This window comes from Scyliorhinus canicula, unplaced genomic scaffold, assembly GCF_902713615.1.
Source record: "Scyliorhinus canicula unplaced genomic scaffold, sScyCan1.1, whole genome shotgun sequence".
In the NCBI taxonomy this organism is placed as follows: Eukaryota; Metazoa; Chordata; class Chondrichthyes; order Carcharhiniformes; family Scyliorhinidae; genus Scyliorhinus; species Scyliorhinus canicula.
In genome coordinates, this window is record NW_024055458.1 from 92,900 (window position 1) to 105,076 (window position 12,177).

General features: G+C 46.1%; 6 non-coding genes across 6 annotated transcripts; all 6 read left to right on the forward strand.

Annotated features, from left to right (window-relative positions):
• The first annotated feature begins 1,473 nt into the window (after positions 1–1,473).
• Positions 1,474–1,546, forward strand: trnav-aac. The gene has a single exon. It is a non-coding gene; the product is annotated as a tRNA-Val (tRNA).
• A 1,635-nt stretch (positions 1,547–3,181) lies between these two features.
• Positions 3,182–3,254, forward strand: trnav-uac. The gene has a single exon. It is a non-coding gene; the product is annotated as a tRNA-Val (tRNA).
• A 499-nt stretch (positions 3,255–3,753) lies between these two features.
• Positions 3,754–3,826, forward strand: trnav-aac. Its single transcript has one exon. It is a non-coding gene; the product is annotated as a tRNA-Val (tRNA).
• Positions 3,827–6,723: 2,897 nt separating this feature from the next.
• Positions 6,724–6,796, forward strand: trnav-aac. The gene has a single exon. It is a non-coding gene; the product is annotated as a tRNA-Val (tRNA).
• A 2,902-nt stretch (positions 6,797–9,698) lies between these two features.
• On the forward strand, positions 9,699–9,771 carry trnav-aac. The gene has a single exon. It is a non-coding gene; the product is annotated as a tRNA-Val (tRNA).
• A 1,956-nt stretch (positions 9,772–11,727) lies between these two features.
• Positions 11,728–11,799, forward strand: trnav-uac. The gene has a single exon. It is a non-coding gene; the product is annotated as a tRNA-Val (tRNA).
• Positions 11,800–12,177: the final 378 nt, after the last annotated feature.

Consider the following 12,177-nt stretch of genomic DNA (forward strand, 5'->3'; position numbering starts at 1 on the left):
TACCGTTCATGTAGAAGAAAGGAGGGGTAATTGCAAATCAACATTGAGCCTGGATTCCCACACTGGCTTTTCCTGTTTCTCCATCAGGAAGACCGTTTTTACTTTCCAAAAGGTGGATCAGTGAACTCTCTGGCATTTCCTCTAAGTCAGTTACAGTATAGTTTGTGTCTGTCCTTTTGAGTACACATTACTACAAGACATCCTTCAATCTGGCCTGCTGCATTTGCTGATCCCAACGGCATCTACTCTGCATTGGAGAGACTAAATACCGACTCGGTTACCGCTGTGCAAAACACCTTCGCTCCATCGACAAGCTGGTGGCAGACTCTCCTGTCGCTCGCTATTTGAACTCACTGTCCTGCTCTCATGTCCACATGTCCGATCTTGGCCTGCTGCAATGTTCCCATGTAGCTCAGCACAACGCCGAGGAACAGCCCCCATCCTCCGAACAAGCACGGTACAGCCTTGCGGATTTTACAGTAGGCTCAACAACTTCGTACCGTGAAATCACTCTTCCCAATTCACCACATGTTTGTTTCCATCAACTTATTTTCATTGCTTCCATTGATATGTCTTCTTCTCCGATTGTCACCCCCTCCCCATTCCCCAAGTCAATCCCATCCCTCTTGGGAAATCCGCCCCTTGTTCCTCATTGTCCTCTGCCATTGACACATTCTAATCTTCTAATCACCTCTATCAGCACCGTTCTTAACACTGATTAGAAGCATTTACATTCCCTTTTTCTTTCGGCCCAACACATTTTTGTAATTCTCCACCCATTGCTGGCCATCTGTCGAGGCCCAATGCTTCACGCAACCCCCCCCCCCCCCAACCCCCACTTCCCCCACACACACCGCCAATCTAAACCTAACCAAAGATCCAGTTGTCCAGCTTCGACAAAGAGTCACCCAGACTCGAAACGACACTTGCCATCTCTCTCCACAGAGGCTGTCAGACCTGATGAGATTGTCCTGTGTTTTCTGTTTTTGTTTCCCATTGACGCATCCGCAGTAAGTTGCTCTTATCGCACATTTAGACATGTTTGAAATGGTGATTAAATATGTTCATCTGCATCTGTAAACCCAACAGATTCTGTGGTGGATGATCAAACTGCTAATATCCGTATTGTGGCAAAATAGGCGTCTAGAAAATTCAGCATTTCTGACTTACTTGCAGGAATTGTAATACCTTACGCGAGACCAAATCTCATGTTCCTCGAACGTGCGAGATTGAGAAACAAACGTATTTCGTGCAAACATTTATCACACGAAATGAGAAGCACGGGATGTTCCCGCCCGGTTTCGAACCGGGGACATTTCGCGTGTTAGGCAATGTGATAACCACTGCACTACAGAAACTGCTGGGAGCCGTGCCATTAGTGGACGTGTGGCCTCACAGCGGAACCGTTAGAAGCTGCAACAGTACATTGAGTTTCAACATTGCACAGGGCCACTGATTGTGATGCTCCCAGCAGTTTCTGTGGTGTAGTGGTTATCACATTCGCTTAACACGCGAAAGGTCCCTGGTTCGAAACCGGGCAGAAACATAGCGTGCTTATCATTTTGTTAGACGAATGTTTGCACAAAATACCTTTCTTCTTCAACCTCGCACGTTCGAGGAACATGAGATTTGGTCTCTCATGAGATATTAAAATTCCTGCAACAAAGTCAGAAATACGGAATATTGAAGACGCCAGGGGAAGAAAAGCCTTCCCTATTTTGCCACGATTCGGATATTAGCAGTTTGTTCATCCACCACAGAATCTTTTGGGTTTACAGATGCAGATGAACATATTTAATCACCATTTCAAACATGTCTAAATGTACGATAAAAGCAACTTACTGCGTATGCGTCAATGGGGAACAAAAACAGAAAACACAGGACAGTCTCAGCAGGTCTGACAGCCTCTGTGGAGAGAGATGGCAAATGTCGTTTCGAGTCTGGGTGACTCTTTGTCGAAACCGGACAACTGGATCTTTGGTTTGGTTTAGATTGGCGGTGCCTGGGGGGAGAGCGACAGACGGCCAGCGATGGGTGGAGAATAACAAGAATGTGTTGTGCTGAAAGAAAAGGGGAATGTAAATGTTTCTAATCAGTGTTAAGAACGGTGCTGATAGAGGTGATTAGAAGATTAGAATGTGTTAATGGCAGAGGACAATGAGGAACAAGGGGCGGATTTCCCAAGACGGATGCTATTGGCTGGGGGAATGGGGAGGGGGAGACAATGGGAGAGGAAGACATATCAATGGAAGCAATGAAAATAGGTTGATGGAAATAAACATGTGGTGAAGTGGGAAGAGTGATTTCACGGTGCGAAGTTGTTGAGCCTACTGTAAAATCCGCAAGGCTGTATCGTGCCTTTTCGGAGGTTGGGGGCTGATCCTCGGCGTTGTGCTGAGCTACATGGGTACATTGCAGCAGGCCAAGATCGGACATGTGGACATGAGAGCAGGACGGTGAGTTCAAATAGCAAGCGACAGGAGAGTCTGCCACCAGTTTGTCGATGGAGCGAATGTGTTTTGCAAAGCGGTCATCCAGTCGGCATTTAGTCTCTCCAATGCAGAGTAGATGGCATTGGGATCAGCAAATGCAACAGGCCAGATTGAAGGATGTCTTAGAGTAATGTGTACTCAAAATGACAGACACAAACGATACTGTAACTGACTTAGAGGAAATGCCAGAGACTTAAATGAACCAGCTTTGGGAAAGAAAAAACGGTCTTCCTGTTGGAGAAACAGGAAAAGGCAGTGTGGGAATCAAGGCTCAAAGTTGATTTACAATTACCCCTCCTTTCTTCTACACGAACGGTATTTAGGCTGCAGCATTTTACACACCAAAACACAATAGGTCAATAATAAGAAACACATAATTGTCAATTCTTAAACTCAACTCAAGCATTGAATAACGAAACATATATTGTGTAAAGTCGGTTGCTTTTTTCTGTAGGATTTCACAATGCTGCATTAATAATAGAAGAGAGCATTCCACCGTTAGAGATTTGCTGAACAAATGCTTCAGTTCAATATAGGTTCTTCTGGCTTGTAAGTTTAGATATCTATTTTTAAGAAACAGACGTGTTCTTGTAAGAAGTGAACTGGCCTCTCAGCCGAACCATGCGAAGCTGCAACAAGGCAGTTGCGTTGAAGGTGACACAGGTCCGTTGGCGTTTGTGTCGCCAGCTGTTTCTGTAGTGTAGTGGTTATTACATTCGCTTTACACGCGAATAGTCCCCGGTTCGAAACCGGGCAGAAACATCTGGTGCTTCCAGTTTAGTCTGTTGCTAAATATTAACTCGATCTCGTAACTGGTCTTCATCATCGAGGAATAGCAAAAGGCTGGAGCTACTGTGGGCCAGTGGGGCAATGGATAATGTGTCTGACTCCGAATCAGGAAAATCCAGGTTCGGCTCCTGGCTGGCTCGCAGTTAACTCCTGGTTTTGGCGTCCCCTTTCGTTCAGTGGGTTGGACAGCTGGTTCCTGATGCAGAGCAAATTGAGCAGGGCATCATCAATTCTCGTTTCAGCTGTGGTTACTTTTGAAAGCCCTGCCCTCACAATTTAACTTCAAGCAAAACATAACTTGTCTCCAGTTCAGCAAAGTTCAATATCTGATCTTTGATAAGTTGAGACATCAGTTTTAAAGAAACGGCTTATTCCAATAAGTTAAATGGCCTCTCAGCGGAACAGTTAGAAGCTGCAACAGTACATTGAGGTTCAACATTGGACAGGGCCACTGATTGCGATGCTTCCAGCAGTTTCTGTGGTGTAGTGGTTATCACATTCGCCTAACACGCGAAAGGTCCCCGGTTCGAAACCAGGCAGAAACATTGCGTGCTTCTCATTTTGTGTGACAAATGTTTGCACAAAATAACTTTCTTCCTCAATCTCGCACGTTCGAGGAACATGAGATTTGGTCTCTCATGAGATATTAAAATTCCTGCAACAAAGTCAGAAATACGGAATATTCAAGACGCCTGGGGAAGAAAAGCCTTCCCTATTTTGCCACGATTCGGATATTAGCAGTTTGTTCATCCACCACAGGATCTTTTGGGTTTACAGATGCAGATGAACATATTTAATCACCATTTCAAACATATGTAAATGTACGATGAAAGCAACATACTGCTTATGCGTCAAAGGGAAAGAAAAACAGAAAACACAGGACAGTCTCATCAGGTCTGACAGCCTCTGTGGAGAGAGATGGCAAGTGTCGTTTCGAGTCTGGGTGACTCTTTGTCGAAGCTGGACAACTGGATCTTTGGTCAGGTGTTGACTGGCGGTGTGTGTGGGGGAAGTGGGGGTGGGGGTGGGGGTGGGGGAAGCGTGAAGCATTGGGCCTCGACAGACGGCCAGCGATAGGTGGAGAATAACAAAAATGTGTTGGGCCGAAAGAAAAAGGGAATGTAAATGTTTCTAATCAGTGTTAAGAACTGTGCTGACAGAGGCGATTAGAAGATTAGAATGTGTTAATGGGAGAGGACAATGAGGAACAAGGGGCGGATTTCCCAAGAGGGATGCGATTGGCTAGGGAAATGGGGAGGGGGAGACAATGGGAGAGGAAGACATATCAATGGAAGCAATGAAAATAAGTTGATGGAAATAAACATGTGGTGAAGTGGGAAGAGTGATTTCACGGTGCAAAGTTGTTGAGCGTACTGTAAAATCCGCAAGGCTGTACCGTGCCTATTCGGAGAATGGGGTGCTCTTCCTCGGCGTTGTGCTGAGCTACACGGGAACAGGGTATCATGGTGGTTAGCATAAATGCTTCACAGCTCCAGGGTCTCATGTTCGATTCCTGGCTGGGTCACTGTCTGTGTGGAGTCTGCACGTCCTCCCCCTGTGTGCGTGGGTTTCCTCCGGGTGTTCCGGTTTCCTCCCACAGTCCAAAGATGTGCGGGTAAGGTGGATTTGCCATGCTAAATTGACTGTGGCGTCCTAATAAAAGTAAGGTTAAGGGGGGTTGTTGTGTTACGGGTATAGGGTGGATACGTGGGTTTGAGTAGGGTGATCATGGCTCGGCACAACATTGAGGGCAGAAGGGCCTTTTCTGTTCTGTGCTGTCCTGTTCTATGTTCTATTGCAGCAGGCCAAGATCGGACATGTGGACATGAGAGCAGGACAGTGAGCTCAAACAGCTTGTCGATGGAGCGAAGGTGTTTTGCAAAGCGGTCACCCAGTCGGCATTTAGTCTCTCCAATGCAGAGTTGATGGCATTGGGATCAGCAAATGCAACAGGCCAGATTGAAGGATGTCTTATAGTAATGTGTCCTCAAAAGGACAGACACAAACGATACTGTAACTGACTTAGAGGAAATGCCTGAGACTTAACTGAACCAGCTTTGAGAAAGAAAAAACGGTCTTCCTTATGGAGAAACAGGAAAAGCCAGTGTGGGAATCCAGGCTCAAAGTTGATTTGCAATTACCCCTCCTTTCTTATACATGAACGGTATTTAGGCTGCAGCATTTTACACACCAAAACACAAAGAGGTCAAATATTTTTTAAAAAACATAATTGTCAATTCTTCAACTCAACTCAAGCATTGATTAACGAAACAAATATTGAGTAAAGACGGTTGATATTTTCTGTAGGATTTAAGAATGCTGCATTACTAATAGAAGAGAGCATTCCGCCGTTAGTGATTTGCTGAGCAAATGCTTCAGTTCAATATAGGTTCATCCTCTGGCTTGTAAGTTTAGACATCTATTTTAAAGAAACAGACGTGTTCTTGTAAGAAGTGATATGGCCTCTCAGCCGAACCATGCGAAGCTGCAACAAGGCAGTTGAGTTGAAGGTGACACAGGTCCGTTGGCATCTGCGGTGCCAGCTGTTTCTGTGTTGTAGTGGTTATCACATTCGCTTTGCACGCGAATAGTCCCCGGTTCGAAACCGGGCCGAAACATTCCAGAGAGATTCCCGTTTAGTCTGTTTCTAAATATTACCTCGATCTCGTAACTGGTCTTCATCATCGAGGAATAGCAAAAGCTTGTCACTGCTATGGGCTAGTGGCCCAATGGATAACGCGTCTGACTACAAGTTAGGAGAATCCAGGTTCGACTCCTGGCTGGCAGTTCCTAGTTTTGGCGTCCCCTTTTGTTCAGTGGGTTGGACAGCTGGTTCCCGATGCAGAGCAAAGTGAGCAGGGCATCATCAATTCTCGTTTCAGCTGTGGTTACTTATGAAAGCCCTGCCCTCTCAATTTAACTTCAAGCAAAACATAACTTATCTCCAGTTCAGCAAAGTTCAATATCTGATCCTTTGATAAGTTGAGACATCAGTTTTAAAGAAACGGCTTCTTCCAATAAGTTACATGGCCTCTCAGCAGAACTTAGGGCAGCACGGTAGCATGGTGGTTATAATAAATGCTTCACAGCTCCAGGGTCCCAGGTTCGATTCCCGGCTGGGTCTCTGTCTGTGCGGAGTCTGCACATCCACCCCGTGTGTGCGTGGGTTTTCTCCGGGTGCTCCGGTTTCCTCCCACAGTGCGGGTTAGGTGGATTGGCCTAACTAAATTGCCCTTAGTGTCCTAAAAAATAAAGTTAATGGGGGTTGTTGGGTTACTGGGAGAGCGTGGATACGTGGGTTTGAGTAGGGTGATCATTGCTCGGCACAACATCGAGGGCCGAAGGGCCTGTTCTGTGCTGTTCTAATACTAACCGTTGGAACCTGCAACAGTACATTGAAGTTCAACATTGCACAGGGCCACTAATGGCTGCGCTCCCAGCAGTTTCTGTAGTGCAGTGGTTATCACATTCGCCTAACACGCGAAAAGTCCCCGGTTCGAAACCGGGCAGAAACATCGCGTGCTTCTCATTTTGTGCGACGAATGTTTGCACAAAATACCTTTCTTCTTCAATCTTGCACGTTCGAGGAACATGAGATTTGGTCTCTCCTGAGATATTAAAATTCCTGCAACAAAGTCAGAAATACGGAATATTCAAGACGCCAGCGGAAGAAAAGCCTTCCCTATTTTGCCACGATTCGGATATTAGCAGTTTGTTCATCCACCACATAATCTTTTGGGTTTACAGATGCAGATGAACATATTTAATCACCATTTCAAACATATGTAAATGTACGATGAAAGCAACATACTGCTTATGCGTCAATGGGAAAGAAAAACAGAAAACACAGGACAGTCTCATCAGGTCTGACAGCCTCTGTGGAGAGAGATGGCAAGTGTCGTTTCGAGTCTGGGTGACTCTTTGTCGAAGCTGGACAACTGGATCTTTGGTCAGGTGTTGACTGGCGGTGTGTGTTGGGGAAGTGGGGGGGGGGTGGGGGTGGGGGTGGGGGAAGCGTGAAGCATTGGGCCTCGACAGACGGCCAGCGATAGGTGGAGAATAACAAAAATGTGTTGGGCCGAAAGAAAAAGGGAATGTAAATGTTTCTAATCAGTGTTAAGAACTGTGCTGACAGAGGCGATTAGAAGATTAGAATGTGTTAATGGGAGAGGACAATGAGGAACAAGGGGCGGATTTCCCAAGAGGGATGCGATTGGCTAGGGAAATGGGGAGGGGGAGACAATGGGAGAGGAAGACATATCAATGGAAGCAATGAAAATAAGTTGATGGAAATAAACATGTGGTGAAGTGGGAAGAGTGATTTCACGGTGCAAAGTTGTTGAGCGTACTGTAAAATCCGCAAGGCTGTACCGTGCCTATTCGGAGAATGGGGTGCTCTTCCGCGGCGTTGTGCTGAGCTACACGGGAACAGGGTATCATGGTGGTTAGCATAAATGCTTCACAGCTCCAGGGTCTCACGTTCGATTCCTGGCTGGGTCACTGTCTGTGTGGAGTCTGCACGTCCTCCCCCTGTGTGCGTGGGTTTCCTCCGGGTGTTCCGGTTTCCTCCCACAGTCCAAAGATGTGCGGGTAAGGTGGATTTGCCATGCTAAATTGACTGTGGCGTCCTAATAAAAGTAAGGTTAAGGGGTGTTGTTGTGTTACGGGTACAGGGTGGATACGTGGGTTTGAGTAGGGTGATCATGGCTCGGCACAACATTGAGGGCAGAAGGGCCTTTTCTGTTCTGTGCTGTCCTGTTCTATGTTCTATTGCAGCAGGCCAAGATCGGACATGTGGACATGAGAGCAGGACAGTGAGCTCAAACAGCTTGTCGATGGAGCGAAGGTGTTTTGCAAAGCGGTCACCCAGTCGGCATTTAGTCTCTCCAATGCAGAGTTGATGGCATTGGGATCAGCAAATGCAACAGGCCAGATTGAAGGATGTCTTATAGTAATGTGTCCTCAAAAGGACAGACACAAACGATACTGTAACTGACTTAGAGGAAATGCCTGAGACTTAACTGAACCAGCTTTGAGAAAGAAAAAACGGTCTTCCTGATGGAGAAACAGGAAAAGCCAGTGTGGGAATCCAGGCTCAAAGTTGATTTGCAATTACCCCTCCTTTCTTATACATGAACGGTATTTAGGCTGCAGCATTTTACACACCAAAACACAAAGAGGTCAAATATTTTTTAAAAAACATAATTGTCAATTCTTCAACTCAACTCAAGCATTGATTAATGAAACAAATATTGAGTAAAGTCGGTTGATATTTTCTGTAGGATTTAAGAATGCTGCATTACTAATAGAAGAGAGCATTCCGCCGTTAGTGATTTGCTGAGCAAATGCTTCAGTTCAATATAGGTTCATCCTCTGGCTTGTAAGTTTAGACATCTATTTTAAAGAAACAGACGTGTTCTTGTAAGAAGTGATATGGCCTCTCAGCCGAACCATGCGAAGCTGCAACAAGGCAGTTGAGTTGAAGGTGACACAGGTCCGTTGGCATCTGCGGTGCCAGCTGTTTCTGTGTTGTAGTGGTTATCACATTCGCTTTGCACGCGAATAGTCCCCGGTTCGAAACCGGGCCGAAACATTCCAGAGAGATTCCCGTTTAGTCTGTTTCTAAATATTACCTCGATCTCGTAACTGGTCTTCATCATCGAGGAATAGCAAAAGCTTGTCACTGTTATGGGCCAGTGGCCCAATGGATAACGCGTCTGACTACAAGTTAGGAGAATCCAGGTTCGACTCCTGGCTGGCAGTTCCTAGTTTTGGCGTCCCCTTTTGTTCAGTGGGTTGGACAGCTGGTTCCCGATGCAGAGCAAAGTGAGCAGGGCATCATCAATTCTCGTTTCAGCTGTGGTTACTTATGAAAGCCCTGCCCTCTCAATTTAACTTCAAGCAAAACATAACTTATCTCCAGTTCAGCAAAGTTCAATATCTGATCCTTTGATAAGTTGAGACATCAGTTTTAAAGAAACGGCTTCTTCCAATAAGTTACATGGCCTCTCAGCAGAACTTAGGGCAGCACGGTAGCATGGTGGTTAGCATAAATGCTTCACAGCTCCAGGGTCCCAGGTTCGATTCCCGGCTGGGTCTCTGCCTGTGCGGAGTCTGCACATCCACCCCGTGTGTGCGTGGGTTTTCTCCGGGTGCTCCGGTTTCCTCCCACAGTGCGGGTTAGGTGGATTGGCCAGACTAAATTGCCCTTAGTGTCCTAAAAAATAAAGTTAATGGGGGTTGTTGGGTTACTGGGAGAGCGTGGATACGTGGGTTTGAGTAGGGTGATCATTGCTCGGCACAACATCGAGGGCCGAAGGGCCTGTTCTGTGCTGTTCTAATTCTAACCGTTGGAACCTGCAACAGTACATTGAAGTTCAACATTGCACAGGGCCACTAACGGCTGTGCTCCCAGCGGTTTCTGTAGTGTAGTGGTTATCACATTCGCCTAACACGCGAAAAGTCCCCGGTTCGAAACCGGGCCGAAACATCGCGTGCTTCTCATTTTGTGCGACGAATGTTTGCACAAAATACCTTTCTTCTTCAATCTTGCACGTTCGAGGAACATGAGATTTGGTCTCTCCTGAGATATTAAAATTCCTGCAACAAAGTCAGAAATACGGAATATTCAAGACGCCAGCGGAAGAAAAGCCTTCCCTATTTTGCCACGATTCGGATATTAGCAGTTTGTTCATCCACCACATAATCTTTTGGGTTTACAGATGCAGATGAACATAGTTAATCACCATTTCAGACATGTCTAAATGTACGATAAAAGCAACTTACTGCGTATGCGTCAATGGGAAAGAAAAACAGAAAACACAGGACAGTCTCATCAGGTCTGACAGCCTCTGTGGAGAGAGATGGCAAGTGTCGTTTCGAGTCTGGGTGAGTCTATGTCGAAGCTGGACAACTGGATCTTTGGTCAGTTTTAGACTGGAGGAGTGTGTTGGGTTGGGGGGGGGTGGGAGTGGGAGTGAGGGGCAGCGTGAAGCATTGGGCCTCGACAGACGGCCAGCGATGGGTGGAGAATAACAAAAATGTGTTGGGTCGAAAGAAAAAGGGAATGTAAATGCTTCTAATCAAAGTTAAGAACTGTGCTGACAGAGGCGATTAGAAGATTAGAATGTGTTAATGACAGATGACAATGAGGAAAAAGGGGCTGATTTCCCAAGAGGGATGGGATTGGCTAGGGAAATGGGGAGGGGGAGACAATGGGAGAGGAAGACATATCAATGGAAGCAATGAAAATAAGTTGATGGAAATAAACATGTGGTGAAGTGGGAAGAGTGATTTCATGGTGCGAAGTTGTTGAGCGTACTGTAAAATCCGCAAGGCTGTACCGTGCCTATTCAGAGGATGGGGGCAGTTCCTCGGCGTTGTGCTGAGCTACATGGAAACATTGCAGCAGGCCAAGATCGGACATGTGGACATGAGAGCAGGACAGTGAGTTCAAATAGCAAGCGACAGGAGAGTCTGCCACCAGTTTGTCGATGGAGCGAATGTGTTTTGCAAAGCGGTCATCCAGTCGGCATTTAGTCTCTCCAATGCAGAGTAGATGGCATTGGGATCAGCAAATGCAACAGGCCAGATTGAAGGATGTCTTAGAGTAATGTGTACTCAAAAGGACAGACACAAACGATACTGTAACTGACTTAGAGGAAATGCCAGAGACTTAACTGAATCAGCTTTGGGAAAGAAAAAACGGTCTTCCTGATGGAGAAACAGGAAAAGCCAGTGTGGGAAACCAGGCTCAAAGTTGATTTACAATTACCCCTCCTTTCTTCTACATGAACGGTATTGAGGCTGCAGCATTTTACACACCAAAACACAAAGAGGTCAAATATAAGAAACACATAATTGTCAATTCTTAAACTCAACTCAAGCATTGAATAACGAAACAAATATTGTGTAAAGTCGGTTGCTTTTTTCTGTAGGATTTCAGAATGCTGCATTAATAATGCTGCTCCGGTGTCCTCCCACAGTCCAAAGATGTGCGGGTTAGGTGGATTGCCCATGCTAAATTGCCCGTAGTGTCCTAAAAAGTAAGGAGGGGGGGGGGTGTTGTAGGGGGGGGGGGGGGTTGTAGGGGGGGGGGGTTGTTGGGGGGGGGGGGTTTGTTGGATTACGGGTATAGGGTCGATACATGGGTTTGAGTAGGGTGATCATTGCTCGGCACATCATCGAGGGCCGAAGGGCCTGTTCTGTGCTGTACTGTTCTATGTTCTATAATAGAAGAGAGCATTTCGCCGTTAGAGATTTGCTGAACAAATTCTTCAGTTCAATATAGGTTCTTCTACTGGCTTGTAAGTTAAGACATCTGTTTTAAAGAAATAGACGTGTTCTTGTAAGAAATGACATGGCCTCTCAGCCGAACCATGCGAAGCTGCAACAAGGCAGTTGAGTTGAAGGTGACACAGGTCCGTTGGAGCTTGCGCTGCCAGCTGTTTCTGTAGTGTAGTGGTTATCACATTCGCTTTACACGCGAATGGTCCCGGTTCGAAACCGGGCAGAAACATCTGGTGTTTCCAGTTTAGTCTGTCGCTAAATATTTCCTCAATCTCGTAACTGGTCTTCATCATCGAGGAATAACCAAAGCCTATAACTTTTGTGGGCCAGTGGCGCAATGGATAACGCGTCTGACTACGAATTAGGTGATTTCAGGTTCGACTCCTGGCTGGCTCGCAGTTCCTAGTTTTGGCCTCCCCTTTTGTTCAGTGGGTTGGACAGCTGGTTCCCAATGCAGAGCAAAGTGAGCAGGGCATCATCAGTTCCCGTTTCAGCTGCGGTTACTTATGAAAGCCCCGCCCTCTCAATTTAACTTCAAGCAAAACATAACTTATCTCCAGTTCAGCAAAGTTCAATATCTGATCCTTTGATAAGTTGAGACATCAGT